At 42.4% G+C, this 18,450-nt stretch overlaps 1 protein-coding gene across 2 annotated transcripts in view; it reads right to left on the minus strand.

Moving 5' to 3' along the window:
* The window catches only part of SPON1 (spondin 1), a 308,501-nt gene that overhangs the window by 183,307 nt on the left and 106,744 nt on the right, over positions 1–18,450 (minus strand). The window lies entirely within an intron of this gene.

Consider the following 18,450-nt stretch of genomic DNA (forward strand, 5'->3'; position numbering starts at 1 on the left):
GGCTGGGCCGGGAGAGCCAGCCCCTAACTCATAACAGCCTCAGCCACCACTCTGGGCACCCTTCAAGGTTGGAAACGGGAGTTAGGGTTAAAGTGTAAATTGTGCATGTGTGATTGTGTGTGAATGCCTATTAGTATTTCTATCAGTGTGTGTGTGTGTGTGTGTTAGTATTTCTGTCAGTGTGTGTGTGTGTCAGTATGTCTGTTAGTGTGTGTGTGTGTGTGTGTGTCAGCATGCCTGTCAGTATGTAAGTGTGTGTGTGTCAGTATATGTGTCCATGTGTCAGCATGTCTGTCAGTGTGTGTCTGTGTGTGTCTGTGTGTGTGTGTCAGCATGTTTGTGTGTGTCAATATATCTGTCATTGAATATATGTATGTCAGTAGGTCTGTGTGTATGTATGAGTATGTCTGTCAGTGTATATGTTTGTGTAAGTATGTCTTGCGCCTCTCTACTTTAGTTCACACTGTGAAATGTGTGATTACACGCCAGGGAGTGGGGGCTGGTGGGGGGCAGGGTACAGGGGGCCCAAGAAAATGCTTTGCCCAGGGTCCTATTGACATTATAGATTGCTCTGTATGTCATTGCTCATTTAATATATCCTTAGACACATATTGTGCTTATTATAGAACCATAGACATCCCGCAATCAGAGATGGTTAAAGGGACACTACAGGCACCCAGAACACTTCAGCTCATTGAAGTGGTCTATGTGCAGTGTCCCAGGCCCCTTAATGCAGTAATTGTAATTATTCCTATGAAGGAAGTCGTAATGCGATGGCAGCGATCGCCGTGCATGCGCGTTAGGTCCCCCATGCCGGCTGACATTGGCGGAGGAGGAACGGAAGCTGAGCCTAACCCAGCACCAAGGGACATTGGAGCTGGAATCAGGTAAGTGATAAAGGTTTTTTTAACCCCTTCAGCACAACAGGGGAGGGGGACGCGAGGGTTGGGGGCACTATAGGGAGCTACAGTGCTAGGAAAACCATATTTTATTTGGTCCGAGATGAAGAGGTATAACCAGGCAATATTACAATGTTTCAGCCTTAGCTTTAATCATTTATGTATGATACATAATTAAGGCTACCCTATGTAGCTCTCCAATGTATTTTAAACGTTTTAGTTACATTGAGGGGATGTGTTGTTCCCCCTGTTGGATGGAGCTCCAGTGATGTGGAACGGAGTGTTTTTTGATGTAGGGGCAGACCGAGCCCCATTCTTTGCACGCACTTTCACACTTCGCTTTGTTTAACTGAAAACACATGCTCAGCATTGTGCATTTTGGTTGGTTTGTGATTCAGGTACATTTTAGCTCAGAGTTCAGAAATTTGACCAATCACCCAATCAGTCCAAATTCAGCAGAATCGCAGTTCGGCCCAAAGGAATCGCAAAGTCTACTATAGTTTTTATGGATCAAGTTTTATTTAATCCAAACTGAATAAATTGCATTGAAATATTTAGACCTATGCACTTGAAAAAAAAAATTGGTTGTGATGAATCAGTAAAACTAATATTTGAATGCAATTTGGTCCATAGTTTGTTAATACTGGGATTTGGCTCATCCAAAATTAGTTGAAAAATTTTCCTTAGCAAAATTCAGACACTCTAATTTGCTTGACCAATTTGTTATAGCATATTCAATAAAAGACATCATAATTAAAAATAGCATTGGATTAATTTAGTTTACCAACAAAAACATTTCACAAAATTCGTACTAATCGAATTATATAGTATGTGAATTTTTTTCCTAATAAAGTGACATATTTTAACCCCACAACTAGTTTAGACAAATCTAATTTTCTTGTCTTGTACAAGTCTAGATTATTCTGATATCATCAATGGAATTCTTCACCTGAGAGTCCTATGCTGCTGTCTATTTTAATCAAACTGAGTTCCTTCATGATTTTATAGATAAAAAAAAAAAACACTTCACCGGCACATGAAAAAATACTTTTAATGTTTATGGGCATTTACTTAACCTTTCAAATGTCTACTAAATAATTGATTGCTCATTTTCTTTTATGACAGAGAATTATTAATATGGCAATCAAGATCTAAATGGCACATCCACTTTTTTCTGAAATAGCACTAGAAGTCAAGAATATTTATCACTAGACGTTTTTTAAAACGTGAGAAAATAACAGTCTTTTATGTTTTACTTCACTCTTATCTTTGCCCAAGTACCACCCCGAAACTACCATTATTGAAGTCAGAAGTGATGCCTTAATTTTCGTATTTATTGAACTAATGGGATAACTTGTTATTTATAATATTTGCAGTATTAAAACATTTGAATTGGGGGCGGGGCCTGACTCTCAAGCAGGCCAGACGTGTTTGCTTGGAGCTCCTGCAAAGAAAAGCGAGAAATAACTAAAATAACGGGAATTAAAACCTGCAAAAAGCTCTAAACCAAGCACAGACCACTAGCAACCAAGAGGAGACACTAAGCAGCTCAAATATCTCCGCAGGAACCAGCACAGACGCAAATCCGACCGAGTTACCTACCGGGGCAGCAGGCCTCCGGCCTAGGAGAGGCGGCCGATCTCCAGCCGGGTGCCGAACACCCTGAATAGACCTCCTTGGCGCCCTGTCACCCCCCCCCTTTGGACCGGTGGGGGATATCCCGGTCTCCGCTGGGATTACTACCGCAGCACCAGTGGTCCCTCGACACTATACCGGGGCTCAGCTACCCGATACGCGGCCCACACGGATGCACCAAGCCATGGTAAAGCAGCCTAAGATGGCCGCCCAGCAAGGGCCCAAGAAGCGGAGCACACAAGCCCATCCACCCACGGACCCCTTGGGGGACTTCGATAGGCTCTGTGCGGACCTATGGACTATACTGCATAACCGCGGGATAGCCTTCCACCATGCGGTGAAAATAGTGGCCACGTGGATTCGCCCAGCAAGCAGACGCCGCCATTACAGGTACCCGCCACAGTCGTCCAGAAAAATCACTGGGCCGCACACGCATCAGCGTTCCCACAAGCAGGCGAGGAAGCCCTGTAGCCCAGACACCGGGGCTTGCCCCCACACTCCTGAGAACGGGACCGCTGACCCAGCCGCACACGAAACAGCCTCGCCTGGAGTGGGAGCTGGCGCCCGGTACGCTGCACCTCAGCCCCTACACGCTCCAGCCACAATCCAGGGAACCGCGCAGCAGAGCACCGGTGCCCCTCTCCAAACGGCACTCACCAGCTCCAGAACCCCCACTCGAGGAGACAAGACCGACCGGAGCGGTATCGACCACACACGAGTCCCCGGAGGGGTCCGACAGCACGAACTACCGCAGATCTTCACCCCTGCAGCACCAGCAATGGAAGACAAGTGGCACCTGCACCCCTGCGGCCTCCCTACGCAAGGCATCGGCTGAGCAACCCACTGGACTACTTACACCATGCAAGGGACTATTGCGATTTCCACACCATGCGACAGACAGTTAGGGGCAAATTAGAGGAGAATCTACCGTGCAAGTGATTTGCATCCTCTGCCTGCAATTACCGTTTTTTGCATAATCCTTTGCTTTGATATCACTGGCATACCTGCCAATATCCTAAATCATGGGTCGTCAACCTGGTCCCTACCGCCCACTAGTGGGCGTTTCAGGATTCCAGGTGGGCGGTAGGGATTTTCAATTTTTTTTTTTATAAATTGGGCGGGCGGGCGCGAGCCGGCGGTACCACTGTGACTGGGTACCGCCATCACCACTTGCGGCCCCGGCGGCAAACCACCGGGGCCGCATATGGAGGGGTCCATCGGGTGGCCCATGCTGTCAGGGCCACCCGATGGATGTGAATTGTGAGGGGGCCCGGTCAGCGCTGGGCGCTTTAACAGCGCGACCGGGCCCCCTGTGATGACATCAAATCTGCTGGGAGGAAGTGATTCCCCGGTCACTCCTCCCAGCATACAGAGAGCCGCGCGGGAGGAAGGAGGAGGAGGGAGTCAGAGTGGGAACTCTGACTCCCATGCACCTGAGCCACCACTGGACCCCAGGGAAAGTCACCCTCCTGCACCTTAAAGGTAGGAAACAGGAGGGTGACTTAAATATAATGTGTGTTTGTTTGTGTATGTGTCTTTGTATGTATGTCTTGTGTGTGTCTGTATGTATGTCTTGTGTGTGTCTTATGTAAGTGTCTTGTGTGTGTATGTCTGTATACATGTGTCTTGTCTTTGTATGTATGTCTTGTGTGTGTCTTATGTGTGTGTGTATGTCTGTATATATGTGTGTCTTGTCTTTGTATGTATGTCTTGTGTGTGTCTTATGTATGTGTCTTGTGTGTATGTCTGTATACATGTGTCTTGTGTTTTTGTATGTATGTCTTGTATGTGTCTTGTGTGTATGTCTGTATACATGTGTCTTGTGTTTGTATGTATGTCTTGTGTGTGTGTCTGTATGTGTGTCTTATGTATGTGTCTTGTGTGTGTGTGTATGTCTGTATATATGTGTGTCTTGTCTTTGTATGTATGTCCTGTGTGTGTCTTATGTATGTGTCTTGTGTGTGTGTATGTCTGTATACATGTGTCTTGTCTTTGTATGTATGTCTTGTTTGTGTCTGTGTGTATGTCTGTATATATGTGTGTCTTGTCTTTGTATGTATGTTGTGTGTGTGTCTTTGTATGCATGTCTTGTGTGTGTGTTTGTATGTATGTTTTGTGTGTGTGTGTGTCTTTGTATGTATGTATTGTGTGTGTGTGTCTTTGTATGTATGTCTTGTGTGTGTGTTTGTATGTATGTCTTGTGTGTGTGTGTCTTTGTATGTATGTCTTGTGTGTGTGTGTCTTTGTATGTATGTATTGTGTGTGTGTGTCTTTGTATGTATGTCTTTGTATGTGTCGTGTGTGTGTGTCTGTCTGTATATATGTGTGTATGTATGTGTCGTGTGTGTGTCTGTCTGTATATATGTGTGTATGTATGTGTGTCTGTTTCTTGTGTCTGTCTGTATGTGTCTTTGTATGTATGTCTTGTGTGTGTGTGTCTTTGTATGTATGTCTTGTGTGTGTGTGTCTTTGTATGTATGTCTTGTGTGTGTGTTTGTATGTATGTCTTGTGTGTGTGTGTCTTTGTATGTATGTATTGTGTGTGTGTGTCTTTGTATGTATGTCTTTGTATGTGTCGTGTGTGTCTGTCTGTATATATGTGTGTATGTATGTGTCGTGTGTGTGTGTCTGTCTGTATATATGTGTGTATGTATGTGTGTCTGTTTCTTGTGTCTGTCTGTATGTGTCTTTGTATGTATGTCTTTGTGTGTGTGTGCCTGTCTGTCTGTATGTCTGTCTGTGTGTCTGTATGTCTGTATGTATGTGTGCCAGTCTGTTATAGTGGGATACCTAGCTCAGCCTTCCTACTGGGCATTGCTATAAGGAAGGTAAAAAAAGGGGGAAAAAAGGTGGGGAGGGGAATTGAGGAGGGAGAAGAGGGGAGCTGACGCACAGATGAGAAATCATATTATGCGCAAACAGAGAAGTCGTCTGAATATCACCGAAAGAGGAGACCTTCGTTTGTTCCTTACAACCTCAAGGATCTCATTAATCACTAGTAAAGGTAATTTCAATTTACTTTATTGTTTTCTCATTAAACTTTTTATAAAGTTAAAAACATTATAAACATGCATTAATTGCAAATAAAAAGATAAATGTACGTACATTTATTTTTTTTAAAACACCCTCCTTTCGAAAAAAATATTCCGCACTTGTGCGAAAACTGGTGGGCGGTAAGGAAATTTTTTCAACCAAAAAGATGCATTAGTGGGCGGTAGTTAGAAAAAGGTTGACTACCACTGTCCTAAATCATATGTTGAGCCTTTATAACTTATGTGTACTGACTACACGATCCATTTGCAAGTCACCAACCAAAATATAGTTAAAATATGCGTGAGGCTCAACCCCCCTAGTATGTTGCATTACACAACAACGCAGGTTAGCCTGTTAATGTCATGAGTGTATAAGATGTGATGACCAAACTTAACTTAACTACAGTTCTGAACCAAAATGTATCTGGTATGAATAATATTGTACAGTCGAAACCACACTGCTACAACTGCTCATATTCTTAGACCATAATCTTAAGTACGCCTACACCTGTTTCTTATATGTCTTGTAGTTTAGCATGGTCACAGTTTAGGATGTTTGCTATTTTTTAGAGTTTGAGCATGCTGAACGTGTAATCGTAACATAGCACTTGCAGACTGACTTAAAACGGAATCACTTCAACTGTACTGACAATAGCTCTACTCCCTGACACCCTAACAGGCATTACTCATACAGATGCAACCTATTTGTGATAAATGCCCTTCTGCCTCCAAGCACCGCTTAACTGACTCCTTCTCACATGCACATTCCAAGAATAAATATAGTAATCCTTCGGGTGTAGAGAATGGCAGAGATTTGACCATATTTAAGAGTTAGTTAGCTAATGTACCCTATCGGAGTTAACATTGCATGCTGCCAATTGCTTCCCTTTATAATGTCTCCCAGAGCTGTGCACTAGAGCAGATCACTCAGAATAAGTAAACGCTGCTCACTTAATTTAACCTGACGACACATTTTTAGGAGTTACCAAACATACGTGACCTACTGCTTTCACCATGATAATCCTTGCTATGAGTAGCTTAACAATGTACCTAATAGGGTTAGCACAACCAACATGACCAGCCGAGTGGCATGTTAGTGTACCTTTTACCCTGCGATTACATACATTACAATACTCGTATAGCTACTACCGTTGACGTAACTTGATGCCACACTAATATCTAAGCATGTAACCTTCTAGTATCTGTAATCTCGTTCAATTTGTTGAAGACACATTGTCAATTAAGCTTATAACAAAAAATTGTGTGCGGATACCCTGCAGACCACAAACTTGTCCCTTTTTATATGAAACGTATACTTGTGAGAGCTGTTGTGGCTGTGCAAGCAATGTTGTAACACTTTATGCACACCAAAAATAAAGAATTATAAAAAAAAACATTTGAATTACGGTACCATTTTTCTGAATAATATAAATTGTCAAATACTTTATCTTTCCTGAGTAGCTTTCTGTGTGGGCATTGAAGTGACACAGTTAGGCTATATCTACTACATTTACCTATAAAACAATGCCTATGTCAATATGCCAGTTAGTGATCGCCTGTCCCAAGGCACCTGCGATGCTCTGGAGGACGTTCTGCAGAGGTCTTGGCATCCTGTCTCCCTCTCGCCTCCTGGCTGTCTCTGCAGTATTGCCCACTGGTGTGGAACACACTGTAATCACACCAACTTATCAAGATGGTGGCCGAAATAAATGGCTACCAACCAGCGTGTCAAGATGTGGCAGAGAGGTGGTGATGGACAATGACAATGACAATGACAAGGGGCAAAGCAGGGACGAAGATGCAGCCAAAACGGTGGTAAAATCCAGGGTATGTCTTATAACCCTGTGGTAACCCTGCTTACAGGAGGGAGCCGGTCACATGAATAAGCAGCCCTTTAAATCAAGCGCACACCCCTCCAGTAGTGGATTGGTAGTTCTATAAGCTGTGCTGAGACACTGTTATTGACTACTCCTCCCTGTTGCTATCCTGCCTGGCTTGCCTCCTGACACTGCAACTCGCTGCCTGACCTGACCTTCGGAGCTCCTGACTTTGCTTTTCACCTGAGCAGGGCCGTCCTTAGGCATTTGGACGCCCTGTGAGAAAAATCTTCACAGCGCCCCCCTTCCCCTCCGCCCCCTCCCCTACTCCTTCCCCCTTCCCACACACCCTGTCACACACACACACTGGCAGACAGCCATACACACACACACACAAACACACGCAGGCAGTCATACACAGACAGCCACACACAAACACACACACACAGACATAGAATGTGACGGCAGATAAGAACCATTCGGCCCATCTAGTCTGCCCAGACAGTCACACATAGGCAGTCACACACACACACAGGCAGACAGCCACACACACAGGCAGACAGTCACACACACACAGTCACACACACACAGTCACACACACACACACACACACACACACAGGCAGACAGTCACACACACAGGCAGACAGTCACACACACAGACAGTCACACACACACACACACAGACAGTCACACACACACAGTCACACACACACAGACAGTCACACACACACAGGCAGACAGTCACACACACAGAGTCAAACACACACAGAGTCAAACACACACAGAGTCAAACACACAGTCACACACAGACACAGTCACACACACACACAGTCACACACACAGACAGAGTCACACACACAGACAGAGTCACACACACACAGTCACACACAAAGACACACACACAGTCACACACACAGCCACACACACAGTCACACACACACAGACACACACACAGTCACACACACACACACACATACCCAGTCACACACACACACAAGCAGACAATCACGTAGTTACCTCTGTTCCTTGTGGAGGCAGTGCAGGTCCTGGATTCTGGTTGTTGGGGGAAGCAGGGACTCCTTCCTGCTTCCCCTGCAGCAGTTACACAGCATTTTAGCTCCGCCCCCGCCGCAAGTAAGCCCCGCCCCCGCCTCACATTAAACCCCGCCTCAATTTTTTTTTATCCCGGCCGGCCCGTGTGAGCTGTGCGGCCGCAGGGCGCCCCCTGCTCCATGGCGCCCTGTGCGGCCGCACAGCTCGCACACCCCTAAGGCCGGCCCTGCACCTGAGACCCCATCAGATACCTTAGACTGAAGCAGCAAGAGCATTCGCATGGTGCGCAAACTCAGCTTTACATTAACTAATTTCATTTTCAGCCTGTCCACACCAGTTTTGTTCCTCTTCATCCCTCTTAAGTTTCCATACTTAAATAAGAGCATGTGATGAGTACTAAAAAAAAAAAAAAAAAAAAAATAATTAAATCAATGGACCTATTCCATAGGCATGGGCCTGGAAATGCAGCTCCATCAGCCCTTATGTTAATTCAGCCCAGGAACTAAAAAAAATTACATTCTCAGTTAATAAATGACTTGCAGGATCGGCATCCAGCTTCTGCATCTCTGCAGATGCCGGAACCCAGGTAAGAGGCAAATCATTGCAAAATGGTCTGTCCCATGAAAAGGGAATGGGTCCAGGGACTTCTAGCATCATAGCTACTACTGTGGGCTGTAATGGTTATGATCCTCAGAGTAGTTTTTTTCACCAAAACATTGGGAAAGACTTTGAGTGGTATGTCACAGAGCCCTTGCAATTGTGAGCAGAATGCTTTGAAGATATAACGGCATATTGCACCAGGGAAGTCATCCTGCTCTACCCAATATGTAGACAGAATCAGAAAGGGACACTATAGTCACCAAAACAACGTTAGCTTAATGAAGTAGTTTTAATGTATAGATAATGCCTCTGAAGTATCACTGCTCAATAGTGATGTCCCGAACGGTTCACTGGCGAATAGTTAGCTGGCGAACATTTGACCCTGTACCTCACAGTCAGCAGACACATTCCAGTCAATCAGCAGCAGACCCTCCCTCCCAGACCCTCCCACCTCCTGGACAGCATCCATTTTACATTCATTGTGAAGCTGCATTCTTAGTGAGAGGAGGGACAGTGTAGCTGCTGCTGATTTGATAGGGAAATTGATAGCCAGGCTAGTGTATTCAGTGTCCACTACAGTCCTGAAGGACTCATCTGATCTCTGCTGTAAGGACAGCACCCCAAAAAGCCCTTTTTAGGGCTAGAACATCAGTCTGCTTTTTTTTTTCCTGTGTAATGTAATTGCAGTTGCATGCCTGCCAGCCTGTGTGTCAGGCTCACAGCATATACTGTACCCACTTGCCCAGTGTGACCACTCACTCACTGGTGTCACAATAGCTTGCATTTAAAAAAAAACCTTTTTGACTGTAATATAATAGCAGTCAGTTTCCTTCACAAGTGTGCGTTTCAGGGCCTGCCCAGTGCCACCACTCACTCACTGGTGTCACGATAGCTTGCATTTAAAAAAAACAAAAACTTTTTTTGACTGTAATATAATAGCAGTCAGTTCCCTTCACTAGTGTGCGTTTCAGGGCCTGCCCAGTGCCACCACTCACTCACTGGTGTCACAATAGCTTGCATTTAAAAAAAAAAAAAAAAAACTTTTTTGACTGTAATATAATAGCAGTCAGTTTCCTCCACGCGTGTGCATTTCAGGGCCTGCCAGGGCACAGTGTCACACCAGTGCAACTCATATCTGGTGTAACAGTAGTGTACATTTAAAAAAAAAATACAATTTTGACTGTAATTGATTGAATAGCAGTTAGTTGTCTGCCAGCATGTGTTTCAGGCTTACAGCGTATACTGTGCCCACTTGCCCATTGCCACCACTCATATCTGGTGTCACAATAGCTTGCACTTAACAAAAAAAACACTTTTTTGACTGTAATATAATAGCGGTCAGTTTCCTTCACGAGTGTGCATTTCAGGGTCTTCCCAGTGCCACCACTCACTCTTATCTGGTGTCCCAATAGCTTGCATTTAAAAAAAACTAAACTTTTTTGACTGTAATATAATAGCAGTCAGTTTCCTTCACTAGTGTGCGTTTCAGGGCCTGCCAGGGCAGTGGCTGACTCTGCACCAACTGGAGATCGGCAAAGGGGTTTGTGACAACGGAAGAAATTTGTTGGCGCTATTGCATTTGGGCAAGTTGACACATGTTGTAATCTGATCGTACAACGCTTTGTGCATAAGTACCCAGGCTTACAGGACGTCCTTAAGCAGGCCAGGAAGGTGTGTGGCCATTTCAGGCGTTCCTACATGGCCATGGTGCACTTTTCCGATATCCAGTGGTGAAAAAACATACCAGTGAGGCGCTTGATTTGCGACAGCCCGACACGTTGGAATTCAACACTCCTAATGTTCGACTGCCTGCTCCAACAAGAAAAAGGCGTTAACAACTATTTGTATGACCGGGGTGCTAGGACAGCCTCTGCAGAGCTGGGAATTTGCCACGTTCATGCGCAATGCCTGTAGGCTCATGCGTCCTTTTGAGAAGGTGACAAACCTAGTCAGTCGCACCGAAGGCACCATCAGCGACATCATACCATTTGTTTTCTTCATGGAGCGTGCCCTGCGAAGAGTGCTGGATCAGGCCGTAGAAGAGCGTGAAGAGGAAGAGTTGTGGTCACCATCACTACCAGAAACAGCCTTATCAGCATCGCTTGCTGGACCTGCGGCAACGCTGGAAGAGGATTGTAAGGAAGAGGAGTCAGAGGAGGAATGTGGCTTTGAGGAGGAGGAGGAAGACCAACCACAACATGCATCCCAGAGTGCTTGTTGTCACCTATCTGGTACCCGTGGTGTTATACGTGGCTGGGGGGAAGAACATACCTTCAGTGAGATCACTGAGGACGAGGAACAGGACATGAGTAGCTCGGCATCCAACCTTGTGCAAATGGAGTCTTTCATGCTGTCGTGCCTGTTGAGGGACCCTCGTATAAAAAGGCTGAAGGAGAACGACCTGTACTGGGTGTCCACACTACTAGACCCCAGGTATAAGCAGATAGTGCCTGAAATGTTCCCGAATTACGGCAAGTCGGAAAGGATGCAGCAGTTCCAAAATCAATTAAAAAGTATGCTTTACACAGCGTATAAGGGTGATGTCACAGCACAACGGGAATCTAACAGGGGAAGAGGTGAAAGTAATCCTCCTCCTCCCACGACCACGCCGGCAAGGACAGGACGCTTTACAGACGTGTTATTGATGGAGGACATGCGGAGCTTTTTAAGTCCTACGCATCGCCACAGCCCTTCGGGGTCCACCCTCAGAGAACGACTCGACCGACAGGTAGCAGACTACCTCGCCTTAACTGCAGATATCGACACTCTGAGGAGCGATGAACCCCTTGACTACTGGGTGTGCAGGCTTGACCTGTGGCCTGAGCTATCCCCATTTGTGATAGAACTTCTGGCCTGCCCCGCCACAAGTGTCCTGTCAGAAAGGACCTTCAGTGCAGTGCAGATGAGGGGGACGTAACAGGGTGTCGCAGCTGCTGTCCCACCGCGTGATATATTTAAATCCCTAGCTCACCCCAGTACCTTGCCCTGTCGTGGTTTCCTGTTCCTGGTTTCCTGAGAGTGCTTTATCATTGTGAATCTGATTTCCTGGTATCCTGATCTTGGCTTTTCCCTGGTTATTCTGAATTCTGGTTTCCCTGACTTGGCTTGTGTAAACGGTATTGTGTATTTTCTGGCTTCCTTGACCTCGGCTTTCCCTTTGACCATTCTCTGTCTCTAGCGTATTAGTCCGGCCATTCTAAGGTCCGGTTTACGCTCTGTCCTTTTATTTTCCCTTTCTTGTCTATGTATATGTTTACATAGTTTCTGCGTGCTGGACCACACTAGTAGTCGTGACATTGGGATTAAACTGATAAGAATAGTACTACTTAACACACCTTGCCTATCTGGTGGCACATTAGATTGCACGCGCAGTTCCCCAAATTTGAAGTAGGAGGACCGACCAAGCATCTTTTTCCATCTCCCAGTTCCTAAAATTGATGCCTTATATACACGTCCCCTGATAGGGGACATAACAGGGATTAAACTGATAAGAATAGTACTACTTAACACACCACTCCTATCTGGTGGCACATTAGAGTGCACGTGCAGTGCCCCAAATTTGAAGTAGGAGGACCAACCAAGCATCTTTTTCCATCTCCCGGTTCCTAAAATCGATGCCTTATATACACGTCCCCTGATAGGGGACTAACAGGGATTAAACTGATAAGAATAGTACTACTTAACACACCACTCCTATCTGGTGGCACATTAGATTGCATGCGCAGTGCCCCAAATTTGAAGTAGGAGGACCGACCAAGCATATTTTTCCATCTCCCGGTTCCTAAAATCGATGCCTTATATACACGTCCCCTGATAGGGGACGTAACAGGGATTAAACTGATAAGAATAGTACTACTACTACATCTTATAATAATGCAGAGAGAGGCAACGCAAAGAGAGAAGAGTCTGAAGAAGAGGAGTCAGAGGAGGAAGGTGGCTTTGAGGAGGTGGAAGACCAAACACAGCAGGCGTCCCAGGGGGCTTGTTTTCACCTTTTGGGGACCCTTGGTGTTGTACGTGGCTGGGTGGAGGAAGAGACCTTCAATGACATCAGTTAGGACAAGGAACGGGACATGGCTAGCTTGGTATCCAACCTTGTGCAAATGGGGAGTTTGCGTTTGTGCAAATGGACTGTTTGCGGGTTGTTTGCGGTGCGTTAATTGGGGAGTTTGGTCTGTCACTGTGAAGCGGGCGTAACCCTTACACTACCTGATCGATACAACATCATACCTGATATTTTAAAGCAGGTTATTCCAAACAATTTAGGAATGTTAGGTGATTTATGCCCTTTATGGATTAAAACCAGACTCTGCATCAACTATGTAATTTTCCATGGGAGTTTTGCCATGGATCCCCCTGCGGCATGCCACAGTCCAGGTGTTAGTCCCCTTGAAACAACTTTTCCATCACTATTGTGGCCAGAAAGAGTCCCTGTGGGTTTTAAAATTTGCCTGCCTATTGAAGTCTATGGCGGCTCGCCCGGTTCGCCCGTTCGCGAACATTTGAGGAAGTTCGCATTCGCCATTCTCGAACAGAACATTGTATGTTTGTGACATCACTACTGCTCAATTCTCTGCCATTAGAGAGAGCACTATAACCTGAGGACTGTGTTTATAAGTTCATGGAACTGTTTTGATCTGAGGCTGAAGACACTAAAGATGCAAAATACATGGAGTGACTTGGGGATTCAAATTATAAAAACTATCCCAGGTCCTAATTTTTTTACGAAAGGATCCTAAATATTTTATAAATTTCAAAAGGGGGCTTTACTAAAACCAAAATTTGAGAGTCAAGTGATCTAAGCTTATACATTTTACTTACTATGTAAGATCAGTTTGCCCATTAAAAGCTGTCCAATAAAACGCTCTTATTAGGACTTATTTATGTTTTGTTATTCTGTTTTCTAGATACCACGCCATTACAGGAGATCACGTATGGCTAAACAGTGATGTATACTATTATAGCACAGTATGAAAAGGTCAGCAAAATATTTTTTCTCTAACTATTTTCATACCATGGTAGATTGTGTTGATATATTTTTCATATTTGTACATGCTAACAAATCTTGAAAAAACAGTATATAGTTTAGATATAAAATGTACCTCTAGTCATATCAAGTGCAGAGTGAAACCAGAAAAAAATATATTTTGAGGAATTTCACATTTTATGTCTGTATAAAGACTTGTTTGAAATATTGATTTGAGATTAGTAATGCAGATTTGTTGTTAACCCAAAATACTTGTAATAAAAAGAAAAAAAAGTGGTTTTTTTTTTATAAAATTAGTGAAACACATAAGAGCATCATGAATAATATAAAATATTGTGTTCAATGAAAAAGGCAGAGGAATGTATGTTTTAAAGTTTAATGAGTTCCACGTTCTATTTTTGATGCCCTTGCAATGTTATCGCCTACTTGGACTACATCAAAAAATTAATCTATTTTCTGGAGTCAAAACAGACTTTATTTTTCCTTGCATAATGATAAATCAGGACAGCTGCATCAAAAAGGACATCTGGTGAGAAATATGTGCCGTCTGCTAAAAAGTGTGAAAGCCTGACATTTATTGGCCATGTTTCCTGTAAACTCCCAACATTTTGTACTTAAAAGTATAATTATCCCTCAGTTATCAAGTGCCAATCAAAATATTAAAGTTCTTTTCTGTAGAGCCTTTTATTGAGGTTGATTTTTTAAAACCTTTAAAACATCTGTTTAGTACAAGATATTGCAAGCTGTTATTGCAGTCTACAAAGAATCCCTTAATGTGCTTTGTGTTCTCCTCCCCACCTTTTCCATCCCTGGCTCTTAGAATGCAATAAAGCAATAAAGGTTGACCTACAAAGGTTGCTGGCAGTTGAGAGGGCAGGGGCTAAATACCTATTATGGCTATAAGATCATCTTCAACATTTTTTTGTGTGATCATGCATAGAGATGTATAGTCTAATTGTTTTTCGATAGTGGTAAAAAAATGGTGAGGAGTAAGAGTCTCATTTGAAGTGGTCACGGGACATTATTATTGGCATTTATAAAGCATCAACAAATTATGTAGCGCTTTACAATATTATCAGACGGGGGTATTTAACAATACATGAGACAATTTCAAAAACTTACAGGAACAATAGGTTGAAAAGGAGCCTGCTCAAATGAGCTTACAGTCTATAGGAGGTGGGGTATAAAACACGTTAGGACAGGAGAGAGCAATCAAACAATGTGGGAATGAAGAGCAAGGGACAGGTTTGTGGGATATAGGTTACTCTGGGAGGCCATAAGCTTTCCTAAAGAGATGGGTTTTAAGACACTTTTTACTTTTTTTATTCTTATATTTCTTCATTTGATTTTAACAAATACAATTTACATACGAAATTCAAGATCACATCATCGTACTATAACAATCATAAAAACAAGACACATAATGACAAACCTTACATAAATGTACTGCATACATACAAGTATTCTATATCAGGGCAGAATGATATTTATCCTTTAAAGAGAAAAAAAGAAAAAGAGCGATCACATGGCCCTTTATAGCTGGCTGTGGATCTGCCAGCAGGGGGACTGTCTGAAATGTCAGACAGTCCCCCTGCTGGTGGGAAGTAGTAAAAAAAATTATTAAACATGTTTAAAATAAAATAGAAATATATTTGTTTATATCTATTATATATATATATAATATATATATTTATATATGTAACGTCATACAAAGTGTATTTTAATATTGATATAAGTACATATATCAGTATTAAAATACACTTAGAATGACGTTACATATATATAATATATATATTATATATATATAATAGATATAAACAAATATATTATATATATAAATACGTATATTACAATAATAAATAAATTAAATAATAAAATTAATAAATACAATATTGAAACAAAATTTAATATAAATAATATATTCATATGTAATTTCATTCTAACTGTATTTTGTGATTAATATATATATATATATTGGTAACAAAATACACTTAGAATGACATTCTATATATATCACGGAGAAAGTGCAGAGAATTTAATTCGCAAGCACTATATATGACCCTGTAACTCTCCAAGACACCATAAAACCTGTATATAGGGGGTACTGTTTTACTCGGGAGACTTCGCTGAACTCAAATATTAGTGTTTCAAACTGGTAAATTGTATTACAATGATATTTTAAGTAAAAGTGACGTCTTCTGCATTTTTTTCACAAATGAACGGCACATTTATGGACTATATTATTGTTGTAATATGTTTTACTGTTTTAAAACACTAATATTTGTGTTTAGTGAAGTCTCCCGAGAATAACAGTACCCCCCATGTACCGTTTTTATGGTGTTTTGGAAAGTTAGAGAGTCACATATAAGGCTTGCATTTCATTTTTTTGACATTGAAATTTGCCAGATTGGTTATGTTGCCTTTGAGAGCGTATGGTAGCCCAGGAATGAGAATTACCCCCCTAATGGCATACCATTTGCAAAAGTAGACAACCCAAGGTATTGCAAGTGGGGTATGTTTAGTCTTTCTTAGTAGCCACTTAGTCACAAACACTGGCCAAATATTCATCTTTTGCTTTTTTCACACAAAAACAAATATGAACGCTAACTTTGTCCAGTGTTTGTGACTAAGTGGCTACTAAAAAAGACTAAACATACCCCACTTTCAATACCTTGGGTTGTCTACTTTTTCAAATGGTATGCCATTATGGGGGTAATTCTCATTACTGGGCTACCACACACCGTCTCAAAGGTAACTTTACTAATCTGGCAAATTTCAATTTGAAAATGGATAGTTCTATATTTGACCCTGTAACTTTCCAAAACACCATAAAACCTGTTAATGGGGGGGTACTGTTGTACTCATGAGACATCGATTACAAATATGTGCATTTTTTTTGCAGTATTATGACATTCACAGCTAAAATGTCAGACGGAAATACAAATTTAAAAAATAATCTTATTTTCTCACTTTTTTTTATTTTATTCATAATAAATTGCTCCATATATGAATAGTTAATGATAAATTAAAGCCCTGTTTCTCCTGAACAAAATGATATATAATAAGTGTGGGTGCACATAATATGAAAGAGGGGAACTACGGGTGAATAGACATATAGCGCAAATTCCAGTTTTTGTTTACGTTTTGTTTTGATCAGAACATGCACTATTGACTCCGTCCTGAAGGGGTTAATAAGGGCAGTCTCAGTAAAGTGAAGGGGGCAAAAGCCAGACTGAAGAGGGGCAAGTAGAGAGTTGGAATTGAGGAAGCAAGCCAAGACATATCTTTCCAGAAGCTTTGAGGAAAAAGGGAGCAGATATATGGGACGATAGTTAGAGGGGGAGGACGGGTCGAGGGATGTTTTTTTCAGGATAGGTACTACAGTGGCATGTTTAAGGGCAGCCAGGACAACGCCAGAAGAGAGAGAGAGCAGTTGAAGATGTGTGTTAAGGAAGGCACAAGACAAGAGGTGAGAGATCTGATAAGGTGAGATGGGACAGGATCGAGCGGGCAAATGGTGGAGTGAGAGGATAGGAGAAGTGCAGTCACCTCTTGTTCAGTAGCCGGGGAGAACGTCTGAAGGGTAGGAAAGGCTAGGTGTGGTTGAGAAAGAGAAAGGCAGGTTGTGGAAAATTCTTTCACAATGATAATACCTTTAAATATTAGTTTATATATTCACATTCATCTGTCTACATTGATGTTGACATTTTGGTGAAATGAAGAAGAAATAAAAGCTCCATAATGTACTCGAATTTAAGATTTAAGATATTTTTGTGTATATTTATCATGCCCCTGAAGTCTCTCTGAAAAATGTACTCTCTGCCATTTTAGGAGTTAAATCACTTTTGTTTCTGTTTATGGATGTCTAGACACACCTTCCCTGGCTGTGACTTACACAGCCCGCATGAAAAAAATAATAATTCATTATTAATCAGATCTTATAGTACAATGTGTTTACTTTAGAAGTTATTATCTCCTGCTCTGTTAACTGGACTTTTATCATACATAGGAGGATGTTGTAGACTCTAACAGGCCATTAACAGAGTAAGAGATAAGAAATTCTAAAACACTGTGCAATAAGTGAAGCTAAACAAATTAGACTCTTTTTTTCAGGAAGTGTTTAGGAAGGCTGTGTAAGTCACAGCCAAAGGAGGGATGATTAGGGCTGTATAAACAAAGTTATTTAACTCCTACATGGCAAAGTATTGAGCATTAACACTGCGGGGGCATAATATATTCACCCAAAACACTTCATTAAGATAAAATTGTCGTGGTGCTTAGGTTGTCCCTTTAAATACATTCTGAAATTTACAGCTATGTCACCTTTTGGTCTCACCCCAAATTTAGTAATGCCTAGCTATGTACAGCCAGATAGATTTCCACCACTTGACCAGAGCATCACCTTGTTGGTAAGCCCTAAAAGAA

This window comes from Pelobates fuscus, chromosome 12 (genome assembly GCF_036172605.1).
Source record: "Pelobates fuscus isolate aPelFus1 chromosome 12, aPelFus1.pri, whole genome shotgun sequence".
NCBI classification, from domain to species: domain Eukaryota; kingdom Metazoa; phylum Chordata; class Amphibia; order Anura; family Pelobatidae; genus Pelobates; species Pelobates fuscus.